Source organism: Myxocyprinus asiaticus, chromosome 37 (genome assembly GCF_019703515.2).
Source record: "Myxocyprinus asiaticus isolate MX2 ecotype Aquarium Trade chromosome 37, UBuf_Myxa_2, whole genome shotgun sequence".
NCBI lineage: Eukaryota > Metazoa > Chordata > Actinopteri > Cypriniformes > Catostomidae > Myxocyprinus > Myxocyprinus asiaticus.
Genome location: NC_059380.1, coordinates 16,174,492 through 16,188,081, shown reverse-complemented (window position 1 = coordinate 16,188,081; position 13,590 = coordinate 16,174,492).

Sequence of the window (13,590 nt, the reverse complement as noted above, 5' to 3'; positions counted from 1 at the left end):
TTGGTTGCAGAATTATTAGCCGACTCACAGTTTGACGCCTTTTTTAACTTTTCGAATCTGACAGCTCCTCAGCGCCTGTGGCCTAACGGGATATTTCCATTGGTTGCACACTTTAAAATCTCAGCACATGCAATATGTCCTACGGGTATTATTCACCGTGAGCATTCAGACATCCTATAATTGAGGAACTGCTTTTTGCATTCTGTGTAGCAGGGAAGTACGCAAATGCTCATCCAATCAGAATTCAAAAGTTTCAGTTTTATAATGCAAGAATGAATGAGTTGAAGCAAGAAACATGGCCTTGAGAAGTTGGCTGAAGTTTTTGTGTGGGCATGTCTGGAGTGGTGGGAACATTTCTCAACTTCTGGCCAGGGCTTGTAGCCATGCGTCTACAATAGATCACCATCACATACATATTCTAAAGGCCTTGATGAGATGCAATAGATTTCTGTGGGGTAAAGGAAAGTTTGGCAGTCCATCAGCAGTTCGGGAATGAGTTTATGAATGTGAAATTATTATGCTCTTACAGTAGGTGGAATTTTATAGTTGATTATTCTATGTCTGCTCTTAAGAATAGAGTAATTCATTCTGTGTCTGATCCTGGACTAGACTTTTTTCACCATGCACAGAATTAAATTATGATGGTAGTAAACAAAGAAAAAGAGAGTAGGTGGATTGTAGGTATAAAAATGCAGTGCTTAAGAGAGAAAGAGAGACAGAGAGAGAAAGGAAAATAATAATTTCCTTTCACATCAGTGAGTGTATCAGGGTGTGAATTACAGGGGGTTTGAGGGGGTCTGAGCCCCCTTCTGAAGGAAGGAACAAATGGTTTCTTTTTTCATATTACATAGGAGGCATTTAAATAGCATTTCCAAAAAAGGTTTCAGTAACCACAGAAATTGTGTTAGCCAGAGATCACCATAGCTACAATAGGCTGCTTGTGCACTTTCCGCAGACTAATCACATTGTGAATTCGGCAACAGTAGGCCAAAAGTTCTGCTGTTGAAATCTGTCTGTGCCTCAGAGTGGCATCAAGAGCGAGTTGAATATTTTGTTGTAAATTATGTGTAATACAGTCAACATAAATGCATTTTTATGAACTCTAACCCCTAACCCAAACCCGACCCTAAACCTAACTGTCGGTGGTGTAAAAATGTAATTTTAGAGCGAAAATGCAAAGTCCAATTTGTACTCACCATCGTTTATGTGAGCGTGGGAAGAGAACAACTGTCTCAGAGGTTGCTTGCACAACATGCTACCAGTTGCGCCACAAGAAAAGGTGAACACATTTTAATTGATGCAAAAATGCTTGTCAGTAATCTGGCAGAATATGGTTGGTTTCATGGTACATGAATATTTGGAAGCAATGTGACCATTTCCTGTATGATCATATTGCTTTCTGTAGTGATCAGTTTTGACAAAAAACAAAAGCTGTAGTTTATTATTTTATTATACTGTATATTCAAAAACCATTTAATGTGTTTTGAATACAGTGTCTTGATGTGTTTTTTTTTTTTTTACATGTTTAATAACCCGTGGCTTAACTGTGTTAGGTGTGCAGAAAAACCAATTCAGGCTGTTCAGAAGACAATTCAGGTCACTTAAGATGAACTTAAACTGATTGTGCCATGAAAATTACATATTGAAGTTCATTTGAAACCATTGACCCTCAGAAAGTCATTGTATAATTCACACACTGCAGAGAATGATGGAGCGAGAGACAAGAGGACAAAAAGAGTTCAAGAAAGAGAGAGAGAGAGAGAGAGAGAGGCACTGAAACATGCTCTGATTGTGATGTCAGAGTGGATGGTGCATTCATCATCCTCTCTGTAGATTGCAGAGGGTGTCACATAGGGACTGACAGCACTGAGGCTTCTGTCAAAGTTATAGATAGAGTTTTAGGCTGCTGAGCTCCACACTGTAGCTGTGAACACAGCTCTCCCTGGGCCCCCAGAGAGCGGCTAATTACTGGTATGTTAAATGACTCCATAGTGCAATTTGTTGGTGCAATAATGGATTGGGGTGGTGTGTTCTAGAAAAGGACTCCTCCATCATTTCCGAGGATAATGGACGAAATTGCTTATTTGGGTCCGTGAAACTACAATGTCATCTAAAGTCACAAGAAGTTCCCAGAGGCTGTACTGCTGCTGTTTATGAGTTCATCTTTTCACTTCAAGGGATCCGTAAGAAAGCTGTAATTGTGATTCATTCATATCCTCTCTCTCTCTCTGTGTGTTTGTTGTCATGTTGGTATTCGGGTCCTTTCAGGCATAAAATCACACTGTCTGTCATTTTTCCCATGCATGGTTTAACAACCAAAACAGAGTGATGAACCTCTGATTGGCCCTTATGCCTCACATTAATTTGAATGAAACTCACACCATTGTGCATCCATAAGAAGTGGATAGACATATTTCACTCTGACACACAGCACTCTACCCTCACAATTCACTTATTTCTAACTGCTTTACACTAGACAGATGGGTACATAAATTTCACCACACAGCAAATATAAATGCCAATAAAAATAAATGCTGCTTTAAAAATGAAGGACTTCATAAGAATGTGCACATCACGTGGCTCATGAGAGATACGTTATAGTGTACAGTCGTGCTAATGATTTCGGGCTGATGGTGGTGTGGTTTCAGCGTGAATCTTTCACAACAGCTATTTACAGTAAAAGAAACCTTGATGATGACAATGATGTAGAAAAATCAATAAAACAACAGAATCATTGAACAATGATGGAGGCAAGCTGTTTCATCTCACCTTTCAAATTTGCTTCTTGTAATTATAATAAATGTTGTAGAACTTTGCTTGGAATGTTCTCAACTATAATATTTGAGAGGAAATAAAAACTCCAATAGGATGAAAAAGGCTTTGCCTATCCATAGATAAAACTACTTGGTAAAAACTTGTTTGCTGAAGAAGGTAGTTTACTACTCAGTGTGGGTTGCGGCCTGTGGACATGAAAACATGCAGGAATCAAGTTTTTGCCTTTAATCATTTCACATAAAATATAAAATATCATGCCTTAGGATTTCTCATTTTGAGTTTATGTAAGATCTTATCAGAGACCATCTGCTTTTTCTTCACATTGCTATGTTTTTTTTTTTTTTCTTTTTTCTACTGATGCACTAACAGACTGCAGTGACCCTGTCAGATCTGTAATGAGGTGCTCTCAGCTGTAAATGATGTCATAATTATTTATTTACTCTGTTTCTAATATGGTTGTCCTCTCTGGAAAACAGTGCATGTAAATGGTGTAACATCTTTTTTTTTTTTTTTTTAAAAAGCCTTTTTTTGTATAACTGTGCATTAAAGTGTCTATAATTAAACATAATTTGGAAATAATAGGAGCAAATAAATAATGACATGGTGGGAGTAAAGAGAAGAAGACTCTGCAAAAAGTTGTATCTGGTCATTAGCAAATAAGATTATCCGAGGTGATAAAAATGAGAAATCTTTTAAAAATCACATGTGTCAGTTTCTTAGAAATATAATCTTTGTATCCAATTTTGTTTCATAATGTTTTGAAAAAAAAAAGAAAAAAAAAAAAAAGAAAAAGATTTAATGACTTGAAAAATGTCATGTGGTGTAGGGTACAATTAAGGCTTAAGGCTCCATTGGGTAAAGGGCTCCTTTGATTTTATTTTCTCTCAAATCACTAAATAGCATCAAAAAACTACCACAGGACTTATCTAAACACCTGTTTATCACTATGCATTGCACACATTTCCTGTTCCGTGAGATCATTGTGTACAATGTCTAAAGGTCAATTTATCTAATATTTAATCATTTTAAAATGTTGTAAATTTATTAATCTAATGAATATCCTGGGAAATTATCACATTTATTTTGAGACAAAATAGTAATTTGTCATTTTCAGTTTTGTTTTTCAAGGTGATTGTATTCAATAACCATTCAATAAGTGAAAGGATAGTATTTGGGGCAAAAAGCCCCCCTGTTGCTGGGGCTAAGTGCCTCTATTAAACATTGTTTTTCTTAAGTGGAGGGAATAGATTTATTATGAAGAATGTTCAAAGTGGGCTGGCGTTGAATGATCCAATCACATTGGAGATTAATTTGTTTATAGAATACTTTAGATTATATAAAATACCAAATGTGATTGAAATGAACAAGAATGATGCACCCCTTTCTGAAGTGGTTATTTTAAATAAGCAATATCTAAATTTGTTTCTCAAAAAAGCATCTTGCTGTCTCAAAAGTATTTTGACAAATTGTGCCCTATAACTATTGCCCCGGTGTCTATACGGTATCACTATAAACCCCTGATGGAATTTTGATGTTTGATGTTTAAAATGAAATACAGGTAGCACAATAATTACTCTGTCTTTTTTTTTTTTTTTTTTTTTTTTTTTTTGTAGCATAATCAGATTTGTCTGTGGCAGCATGGTCAGGTTTGACAGCATATTGGAGCATCATTGCAAAATCTGACACTCAGGGTTTCAAATGAACTTACTGACTCACCAGCCACTGTGGCTATTAGATTTCTAAGGCCACTAGCCACTCAGCATTTTCACTAGCCAAAATCCCCCACCTCGCGAAAAGTGATAAAGGAGACTGTAACTGCATGCATTTGTTTGGACATTTTATTTAAACAAGAATGATATGAGTTCAGCAGGACACAGGCTAATGTTTTAAGTATCCAATAAAATGTCCAAAGGCAAACACCAGTTAGAACAGGAGTAGGGTAGAACAGGAGGAACATTTGTCAATAATTTTTCCATAGTTCATGGAAGTTTCAGCCCCTTCAAATAGCTGCCTGGTGTCATGAAATTTACGTGAACATTACAACATTTTTGCAATTCAAAATTTACATGCTGTATAACATGTTTGACTGCAGTTTTACAGTAAAATGTCCAGCTGGGGGCACCAAAAGCAAGTAAAATGTTGTTGTATTCAGACGTGGTTTTAAGGTGAATTTTAGATAATTTTTTAAAAACATACCTCACTTAAACTTTTGCCTGAACCTAACCAATAGTTTTAAAATATAAATGAGACATTTAAAAAAAGACAAATTAACACCTAAACTTAACCATTAGTGTTTTAAAATATATATGAGAAGTTAAAAAAAGACATTCTTACCTTATCAATGCCTAAATCTAACCATTAGTGTTTTAAAATGCAGACGCGAATTGAATATGCACATTTTCCGAAGCAACCACCTCATTTTGTGCCCACCGGATGGCCATGAGAGTGTTTGGGTCGCCAGCACGCCGAGGCAGCTTTCATGGAGGGGTCATGTTCTTTGTGAAGCAGAGAGCCATAGCGGCTGCTTCCTGACCCGGTCCGTCCTGCGTTGAAACTCAAGCAGCTGCGTCAGTGAGCACCACGGGCGATCTGGATGTGGATGTGGGAGCGTTTCCGCTGGCTCAATCCCTGCAGACATCCCAGCCCAAAACACACTCGTTCTGCTCAGTAGAGTTCACGAGTGAGGTAGGCGGTCCGCCTCAGGGCTCCGCAGAGAGTGGAGACTCCACCCCCGCTGATGTGGGAGTAATTCGGAGAGGTGCAGGTGGACCTGTTCACCTCCTGAGAGTCCTCTCACTGCCCCCTTTGGTACTCCCTGTCCGAGGCTCCCTTCGGCACGCATGCCTTGGTGCATGGCTGGCCTCGGGGGCTGCGCAAGTACGCACTTCCCCCAGTGAGCCTCATTGCACAGATGTTGTGCAAAGTCAGGGAGGACAGGCAACAATCCTGATGGTTGCGCCATACTGGCCCAATCGGACTTGGTTTTCAGACCTGCTGCGGCGCTGAACCGACCGTTGGCATGGCCGGGACTCTCTCTCGGCTCCTCAGCACAACTCTGAATAAGAGGTGCACACCATCTCCTTTTATACCCATATGTCCGGGGCGGAGAGTGCCATATTCCACTCGACAATTTTCATTGGCCTTTTCTGAATAAAGCAAAGGTGAATGGGTCTCTTAAGAGCCAACCCTTAGTGTCACTACATCAACACATCGTCTTGTTCCCTCCATCAGGAAACAGAGGTTTCACCAGTAACCAAGACGTTTTCAACCCCACTGAGATGCAGGTGTGTGCAATGTGTATATGTATGTGTGTCTACGTGTGTGGGAGTGTATGTGAGAGTGAGAGTGGGAGGGTAATCGTGAGGGTGCTTTCCACAGATATTTCAGATAATATAGAACCTGTTGTATTGATCAAGTGGTGGAGGTGCATTTACTTCTCTTTTTGTTTGTGTGTTGGCATGCGTGTGTGCACGTATGTGTGTGTCAGTGTCATCGTGTGTGAGTGTAGGTGACAATTGCAAAAAAGGTCGAGAGAGGGGGCGCGAGGGCACTTTTCAACTGAAATTTAAATACATTTAGGATTGACATTGTTTGTCATTCTTATCCGATGTCCTTAGCCAATGTCATTTGTTTGTTTGGTTATTTTGCTGTGTACAGTTCAGTAATTCAGTCCTGTACAGTTCTGAATTACTGAAATAATGTAGCAAAGTGATATGGAACCGTTATACGGTCAAGACCTGGAACTACTTCATGGACGTGCGTTTACTGGAAAATAATTGCACACCTTAGAACGTCTTTCAACTAGTCAGAATCAAGCATTCAACAGACCCGTGGCATATTATTTTCATTTTTAATAAAGTATATTTTATCCCCATCATTACGGAATCCTCATTTTTAGTTTACGGTGTTATTGTATGCAGTGAATAGGCATACTATTGTAGTATTACGGTTCACTTGCCTTATCAACTGAGGCTGTACAATATGATATAAAAATAATAAAGTCTTCCACTGAACACGTATCAGCCATATCACGTGTTTCACCTCATAAATTGATAAGTGTAGTACAATACAAACATTGATAGTAAATAAAACACATGAATAATCATATTAAAAAATACTAGTAATTGGTGGTGGCTCAGGAGAGTTCCCTGTTCTCTATGTAAAAGCACTTTGAGTGTAGTGTTAGAAAAGCACTATACTGTAAATGTAAAATTCATTTATTCAAAATAAATAAATAAAAGTGTTGTTTATCTTCATCAAAGCAAGGAATATTTCAGTTTTAAATGTTTAATCGTATAACATAATATCAACATGAAAATAGCACGTTATGACTTCAGCTCTGAATATCTCCCAGTCATGATCACACACAAGTGATGTCCTGGTAAGCTCAAATCATGAGATTCATCCGCCAGAAGAACAATGCCGAAACACGACTGAAGTAAACTGTCCTTCCGCAAATTGCTTGCAATTTTACGTTTCAACCACCGATGTCGCTAGAGAGCATGTCGCTAATTTCCATAGTGCAGCTTCAACTACCATTTTCTTTTTAATTTCTAACGATAGTTAAACTTCTAATAGCCTGAAGCCAATTTCAATTACACCTTGGAACCCCAGATTATATGTGCATTTATGTATCATTTCCAGTGTTAACCTTCTAATAACCTGAAACTGAACTTTTTGTTGGATTTCAGGAGTGAATGCACTTAACTACATAGGAAATCTATAAGATGCTCCCTTCCTCCCTGTTTAGTGAATGACTTAACCTCCAGTGTGCTATCTATCTGCACTGGTTTCAAAACAGTTTGAAATGCACCTTATTTTCATCCTAACTCCATATACAACCTCTGACAGCCAAACATTTTTTTTTCAATGTGAAAACGCACAGTAGTAAATACAGGATTTCTAATTAAAAACAAGCACTATTGTCCATTATAATGGTCATTGTGTATCTCTTAACATCCGGCCTCTTTTTGTGCATGAGCTTGAAAACGGCATACCCAAAGTAAAACTCTTCCAATTCTTGAACCCTTTGGTCTACAAACACAAACTTAGGCTCATTGGAATGTAGACGCTTAGACATTTGTTATTCAAGAGTAAAAATGTATCATTGTAGTATAAAAAAATTAGTTAGAGCTATTCTTATATTTTGAATAGTGACCACAAATATTATTTATAATATACACACACACACACACACACACACACACACACACACATATATATATATATATATATATATATATATATATATATATATATATATATATATAATTTATTTGTGTTTTTTTAAATATGCAAGACAATGCGTGGTGCCCCAAAAACTGATACAAAACATCTGATACAAAGCCACGTGTCTGATGAAGGTCTGACAAAATTTTGAAGTCGACATGACCAAAACTCTTTGATCCATAATGATTTATGTAAGTGTACTTCCAAAAAAATGCCACTTGGAGGCACCAATAGACCACTTGCAGTAACTCCGTATACCGATTATCAAAGTGGTTCAAAACACACAATTGTTTATATTTCAATGTAAAAAAATACCACAAAAACCAAAATATACATAAGGATATAATTTTTTATTTTTATTTTTATTATTTGGGAATATATTATAATGCATTCCATATATATTTATGCATTTTATAAACAATGTTAAAAGAACATTGCAATTTGAAATGTTGCAATGGAAATAAACTTTTACATACAATAAAGATGCTTCTGTTCATTTTTTCCCCATGCAAATGCAAATTGACAGTCATTTTTCAGAGATTTTGCTCTGCTGTTCACCCAGGGTCTTTAGCCAGTGCCTCGAGCGCATGTGCTCCGGAGTCTAACTCATGGTAACCGAAGCCAGGAAGGGTGGCTCATCTCGGCTTGAATGACATTTAAGAGCCCCCTGGATATGCAGTTGAACAGGGGTTTTGATGAAAAAACGCAGTCGGGAGGAGCGGTTCCTCCAGGCCTTCGCTGATGGTGACTGAAGCCAAGGAGGGTGGCTCCCCTAGGGTTGAATGACATGCCTGAGCCCCCTGAATGTGCAGTTGAATAGGGGGTTTGAGTGAAAATGCAGTCGGGAGGAGTGGTTCCTCCAGGCCCTCTGTGATGGTGACTGAAGCCGAGGAGGGTGGCGTGCAAAAGCAATGAAAAAATGACAAAGCCAATGCATTGGGAGCACCTGCACTCCACGGTCTAACTCACAGTGAGCGAAGCCGGGGAGGGTTGCTCATCCCGGCTTGAATGACATGTCCGAGCCCCCTGGATGTGCATTTGAACAGGGGGTTTGATGAAAAAATGCAGTCGGGAGCATATGTTCTCCAAGCCCTCAGTGATGGTAACTGAAGCTGAGGAGGGTGGATCAGATCATGGGTCCAAAAGCCGAGTTGTCTTTGTTGACAGTACGGCACTAACACGCTATAACTGCACACCGTGTGTAAAAGCGCAAAACCTACACAAACATAGTCCGCGGTTTTCCACTACGAACCTTCGCAAATCGACATCAGGGATATATACAACCCTCATATTGTTGTTTTCATCTTTTCATTAGCTAGGCGACCCATCAGTCAAAAATGATCTAGCTTTTCACTGGCCGGCTTTATCCAGAGACAAACATGGATGATGCGAATCTTTACGTCACTCGTGTCGACTGTCCTGTTTGGCTATTTTGAGTGATTACCCAATCACAGCTGCACAGAAAATTTTGAGGGAAGGCTCATTTTGTTCGTAAGACCCTCCCAAATATCATGTTTGGGTGTTTTGCTACTGAAACATTACACATTGTGCAAGATTTCGCAGATAATGGACATGAATGATAACTTGTGTTGAATAAATAAAACCTGAACTAAGACAGATCGATCAATATTTCTTCATATTTGTACATTTTTGGACTAAAATCTCGAATGGATTTTATTTATTGGATTCTTGCAATGAAAAGCATACCGAAGTTTGGAGGATGGTTCTCATCTGTGTTTGGCTGGAAGACAATAAAGGTCAGAACATCTGGTTTCATTTTCCGTGTTTTGATTTTCACTCTTGACACGTTTAATAAAATCTTATTGTTGTAACTTTGTGAAAGTCAAAATCTCTTTAAAATATCAAATCTTGAGACCCAGATCTTTCAAATTATATATTGGATGTCAATATGTGTTTACAATTTTATAGTTTAAACATGCATTAAACATAAATTAAATGTAAATAAATTCGCAAGTGGGTCATTTTTGACCCACTCTTCATTAAGAGGATAACAGCGTGCCCTTTCGTGATATATCGCTCAAATTTTAAAAAATGGCACATCGGATGAAACTAGAGATTCTAATCTTTTGACTCAAACAGGTTTCATTGTAAAAACATAATTAGGTTTCTTACGAGATGTAGTTTAGTTGGCATTTCTCCCAAAGATATGCTCAGCTGTGATCGGAGCCATGTTGTTTTGTCACATGATCCGTACATCGTAAGTTCAACTCTTTACTGACAGCCCAGAATCTTCTGAACTGAGATCAGTCGGTTAAAATGAATTTAAGTTATGCGTTGTGTGTAGTGAAACCAAAACAAAATGTCAGAGCAGAAGGACATAGTATCGCATGAGGTTAAAGCTAGGATAACCTCATTAGACAATTGATTCTCAACCCTGTTACTGGACAATGTAGAGCCAGAGAGAAAAATAATAAAGATTCCTCTGTCATTATTACAAGGACTCCAGTGTCCACCTTGGAACCCCAGATTATACATATGTGCATTTATGTATAAATTCTATTGTTAACCTTCTAATAGGTTTTTAATCTTGGGGGGCCAGTGGGGGCATTGTCCCCCTAGATTTTTCTTGTGCCATGTTCAGTCGGACAGTGAAACGACCAAGGGGCTGGGTGGATTATTTTAAGAAAGTATTCTTGGCTGAATACTAAATTCTCTTTCTAAAATGTATTCAGTAAATTATTCCAAATACATCACATAAAAAAGTAATTATTCAGAACACAGGAATACCTTTAGAATACATATTTATAAATGAAAGGCAAAAATGGAAGAATTACTTGTGATATGTCATTATTCTCTTATCTGAACCGCTACACCTTCACTATTAACTAATCTAAGTGAATCTGAATAGCTAGTTTCTTTAAATTAGATGTGGAGTTGGACACAATTATTTTTTTTAAATTATTATTATTTATTTATTTATTTTATGGAAGGCAGAAGGCAAACAGAAGGCAGTTTGTGGTCAACTAAAATCTTTTTATCTTCTTAATCCATTATTTGATTGGGCTGACAAAGAATAATACATTTTGAAACAAAATTAGATAAGAATTGCAAATAAACCTTATTTATGTTTTTAGATGATAACTGGATGCCACATGCAGAAATTAAACAAAATAATGTCATGTGTCAACAATATAGTGTATTAATAATTTTAACTAGGCTTGCTTGCATGTTCCATATTTAGGCCTATTTATTAATTTTATTTTCTATCTATGTAAGCGCAGCGTAGTTCTAGTGGGAAGACAAGCAGCTGTACATAACTGCACCATTAGCTAGGTAACTCCTAGCCAGTCACATGTAAACCATTGCTTTATAAGTCTGCTCACATTGCTGTTTCAGTGTGCTAACATGGCAACATCAGTCCAATTCGCTCCCCGACTAGCTAACATCCGGCTATGGACACAGACTTATTCACTGCTCCTTACCTTTATCCAGGATCAGCAGCTCTTCGCCGCAACACAGGTCTACAAATTTCCGGATTCTCAGTGGGATCGCGCCCTCTTGGAATGATAATAGACATGTTCCGATCTCTCCAGGCCACAGGTGAACCAGTGCACAGAACATCTCTGGAAGCCCACCTTCCCTTCCCAATGATGCCGTCACTTCATCTCAACTTCTGCCTGTATCAAACAAACCCATGGGGAGCAAACAATCAGCAAACCTGGATCTTCATCCCTATCTCATTCACTTAGGAGATCTCCCTCAGTCGAGCCACCACATCCACCTCAATCAGAATGCACGACCCAGCGCAGAAGGAGCGCGCTTCTCGCCAAGTCTGTCAAAATCATCAGCTCAGGCAGCAGCTGATTTCCATCAGAAATAAGCTAAGCTCTCAATCATACCCATCAAATGCATTCAGAATATAGTCATGGGTCTAGGCCTTCTGTTGCCTATGCTGTCTGTTCATCATAACACATCTGCATCAATATCAAAATCAAAAGCCAATATTTCATGTCAACAGTGCATTCACTCTCATAGTAACAGCAGGCAATCACACATTCTCAGCGTGATTGCATGAGGGTAACTCAGTTAAGGTTCACTCGCATATCATTCAACGTGTTGCATGCCCGAGTGTTCCCTATTGAGGAATTAAGATCATTATTCAGGCATGTCATAATGTACAGTGCTTATTGTACGGGGACTCATCACTCCATTCAGTAAGATATCCCTGTTTCGTTGGTCGCTCTTCACTCTAAATCACGTAGCGGGTGAATTCCAATACAAGGTATCATCCCTATGACTTACTACGAAAGACAGAGCTCATTATGTGGGCACTCTGAAGGGAGCATGGCATCACAGTTTAAATGTAGCCTTCAATAAAGTCTTGTGAAAGAGTCCTTCGTGAAATAATTAACTTCTTCTTTTGTTCCGAACAACATTTTGAGCGGTGTTCCCTTCCCGAGCGCCTTCAAGGGTGCATTAATGCCACTTTGGAAAATGCAGTGTTTTCTTACTCTATACATCTAATTCCACATTCTCCATCGGAAGCACCTAGCGGTAGGCTCCGCACTGCATTCCCAACGTAATGCATTTTGTGTCTTATATGATCAGGTCATACAGGGGGTGATTCCTATTTCACGGCATATTTACGTTTTATTACTCATCCAGTCATCATTAAAGTGCAGAAATTTGTATCGTATGTGTCTTCATAAATCATTCACTTTCATCTCTGTTCGGAACATGTTCCAACTGATGGGGATTTTCAAGCATTGGGTCTTTATCAATGTTCCAAATTTCAAAGCTCATTATGAGTTTAACAGTCATGTCAGCCTAACTACATTACATTTTAATTTAAATATCAACACATTTCAGTATGATGCTGTTTACTTTTAATGCGCCATGGTTGGGGATGTTACATTTAGTAGCAGGTAAGTTAGGCTTGGCAATCATTGGATAAACGTGCCGAATCAAAGCTCATTATTTTCATCTTGCTACTGTTAATTTCTGTTCCTGCTGTTAAGTCATAGTTCCCTCCTAATGCTTTTACATTATTTCTTCAACTATATTACCAAATGCTTTATTGTTTTATAAAGTTATCAGTGTTTTCATTTTCGCTTCATTCAATGTATAAAAAAATAAAATAAAAATTGGCATTCATGGCAGCTCTAGTAGGATTCGTTCCTCTTGACATCACAGTGTTGGATTGGTGTTCTCAAAGCAGATACTGAAATTCAGTCCACTGAAGCTGCATGTCATGGATCATGCATGGTCTGCTGGTTTTACGGGCTAATATAAAAATAATAATAATAATAAAAAAACCTTTTACGTCCTCAATTTTTTGGCATTATGCTCTATTTCACACAGATGCAAGCTTCCTCACCTCTCTATCTACTAGACCGGTCATTAGTTCACATTTCCTCCTTCCCGAGCAGTTCCAGTTTCATATTCAATTTCCCACCCCCTTGGGCCACCTCATTTTGCATGCACATCATTCATCAAGACCGCTCCATCTCTCGCCTCACGCTAGCATTTAGTCGATAACACACTGACAATGTATCTATTGATGACTGCTGCTGATCGGACCTCAAATTTGATCCCCATGGCTAATCACCAGAACTGTTTCCCCGT